Genomic DNA, 3,339 nt, shown 5'->3' on the forward strand with positions numbered 1-3,339 from the left:
TTTATTTACATTTTTAAAAAGTAAAAATAAATTTATGCAACATAAATATTTTAAAAAATATATTTTGTACTCAATATTTTGTAAATATATTGTACTCAATTTTAAGTGAATGCAATCCAACATTTTAAATTAGCCACATATATAATAGTGGAACAATTTCTCATTCAAATGGACTCAATATCTTGCAAAACTTGAGCAAATAAAAATGATTATGTCTCAAGCCATTGTATATACTAGTGATTTCTTATTAGTTATCCGTGCATAAAAAATAAATTAGGTGCAAATAGAAAATCATATAATCCCAACTCAACGAATTTAATTCCTCCACCGTACAAATCCTAATATTTTGAGCTTCATTAAAAGGCTAAGAATTAGAATTTCTAATTCTATTTTTTTATAAATGGTTAACCATTTTGGTCTCTACAAAATTTCGGACTAAACACTTTAATTTTTAGCTAAAATTAATTATTCAATTGGTTCCTAACAATTAACTCCGTCAGTTACTTAAGTTTTTTGCTCTATCAACTCTAACGAAAGACAAAATAATCCCTAACAACTCTATCAGGGGACAAAATAGTCCCTGACCCCTCGGTTTGAAAATGACACCATTCTCTCCCAAATTTTATTATATCTCGCATAACCCTAACATTCATACTCTCCTTTTTTACCTTCACAGTCTTCTTCTCTATCTTTTCCTTCCTCCTATTCAGCTCCAAAATCAAACCATGGTATAACTACCACGCATGTCGCACCTACCTCAACATGTCATGGAGCACACACTTTCCAAATCTCTGTAACTGGTACACCCACCTCCTCTACACTTCACCCACCAGAAGCATCCACCTCAACGTCTTCGATAAGACGATAACAACATCACCTCCAACCCCGACAACATCCACCACATCTTCAAGACCAAGTTCCATAACTACCCCAAGGGCTTGCCTTTCTCCACTCTCCGGCAAGCAATATAGATTGTTGGACATTAGGACATCATGAGAAGATTTTCCTTTGACATCATATGCAAATTCTCATTTGGAATAGATCCCGAGTGCTTCATTCCTTCTCTCCTGGAGTCCAAGCTAGCAGATAGTTTTGACCTTGCATCCAAGCTATCAGTACAGCGAGCAATGTCGCCGTCGCCGCTCATATAAAAACTAAACCGATTACTGAACATTGGTTCATAGAAGAAGCTGAAGAAAGCGATCGGAGTGGTGGACATTGTGACCATGGAGATGATAGGGCAGAGAAGGAGGGAGATGGCGACGGCGACGATAGATCTTAACAAATTGAACTTGCTGTCTAAATTCACGGGATCCATCAAAGACGACAAGTACTTGAAAGACATAGTCAATAGTTTTTTGAGTATGAATTGGTTGAGAACAAGTTGAGGATTTTTCTTCTTGTGAATATTGAATTTATAGAGAGTGTATTGTGTAGCTTGAAGTTGCAACGTTAGACTGTTAGAATCAGACGAGATATGATGAAAATTTGGGGAGAACAGTGTTGTTTCCAAACAGAGGGAACAAGGATCATTTTGTCCCCTGTTAGAGTTGTCAGAGAATATTTTGTCCTTCGTTAGATTTGATAGAGTAAAAGACCTAAGTGACTGACGGAGTTAATTGTTAGAGATCAATTGAGTAATTAATTTTAGTTGGGGACTAAAGTGTCTGGTTTGAAATTCTTTGGGGACCAAAATGGGTAAATAGTCTTTTTTTTATTTATAAATGATACGTGTTTCAAATATTCGTGATATGAAGAGTTCAAATATTATTTAGAAGTTATTAGTTTATATTTTTAGAATATTCAATTTAATTTGATGTATTTTAATTTTGTTTATTTAGTTACTAGATTGGGCTTTGTATTTGTGGACTTAGAATTTTCTTTGTTTTAACCTAATAAGAAGTTATAAATCCCTTATAAATTATTGTAGTCGTAGTATTGAGTGATTAGAGGTGTCAAAGCACTTTTTTTTTGTTTCGTGATAAAATCATGGTGTGGACAAGTGAGGTCGAGTGAGTCCCCCTTTTGTTGCATGAAAAATTGGGTAGAAGATTGAGGAGTTCTTTCGATTCAATTTCCGAACTATGATGTGGACAAGTTAGGATGAGGAGTCATTTTCTTGTTGCATCAAGAAATTGGATAAAAAGTAGGGTGATTCTCTTTATATTTAATTTCAACCTATCTTTTTTGTTTCTATTTCAATTATAATTTATTTTTTCTATTCAATTTCAATTTTCGTCTTGTTTATCCTTCTTTTTTCTTATCATTTAGTATCAAATCTCAAGTATTAGATTAATCATTATTAATCTATGTCTAATTGTCTATTCTTCTTGTATCCAAAAAAAAAGAGTCTAATGTCTCTCACGTCCTTCTTTATGTTCTTGTCTTTCTTATTTGTATTTCATTATTATCTTGTCGTTGTTGTTGATTTTATATTTAAAAAAATATAAAAAAAATTACAGTACAAAAAAAAGAAAAAAACACAAAAAAAAATTATCATTCTTGTATTTGTCCTTTTTATACACTATTTTTCCAACTACAAGATTTGAGAATAAATCTTTTTTCAAGAGGAGAAGAATAATACGTGCTTCAAATGTTCGTGACATGAAGAGTTCAAATATTATTTAGAATTTATTAGTTTATATTGTTAGAATATTCAATTTAATTTGATGTATTTTAATTTAGTTTATTTAGTTACTAGATTGAACTTTATGTTTGTGGACTTAAATTTTTTTTATTTAACCTAATAAAAAATTATAAATAGCTCATAAATTATTGTAGTCATAGTATTGAGTGATTAGATGTGCTAAAGCACTTTTTTTGGTTTTGTGATGAAATCATGGGTGGACAAGTGAGGTTGAGTGAGTCCATCCCTCTCTTGTTGCACGGGGGAATTGGCTAGATAGTTGAGGAGTCCATTCGATTCATTTCTCAAACTATGATGTGGACAAGTTAGGTTAAAGAGTATTTTTCTTGTTGTATCAAGAAATTGAATAGAAAATAGAGTGATTCTCTTTGTATTTAATTTCAACCTATCTTTTTGTTTTTATTTCAACTACAATTTATCTTTTCTATTCAATTTCAATTCTTGCCTTGTTTATCCTTCTTTTTTCTTAGAGGTAAATACTAAATCGGTACCCAAAAGATTCTGGCGCTGACAAAATGGTACCTGACTTTTGTTACTGATAAAATAGTCCCTAAAAGATTTTAAATTTTAACAAGCGTTTCTCTGAGCTCGTCGGAGTACATTTCCGACGAACACGATGCTGACGTGGCTAATGTTTTGATGACCTGGCCAACCCCCAACCCAACACACTCCCCCTCCATCCCCAACGCACT

The sequence above is a fragment of the Arachis ipaensis genome, chromosome B01 (genome assembly GCF_000816755.2).
Source record: "Arachis ipaensis cultivar K30076 chromosome B01, Araip1.1, whole genome shotgun sequence".
In the NCBI taxonomy this organism is placed as follows: Eukaryota; Viridiplantae; Streptophyta; class Magnoliopsida; order Fabales; family Fabaceae; genus Arachis; species Arachis ipaensis.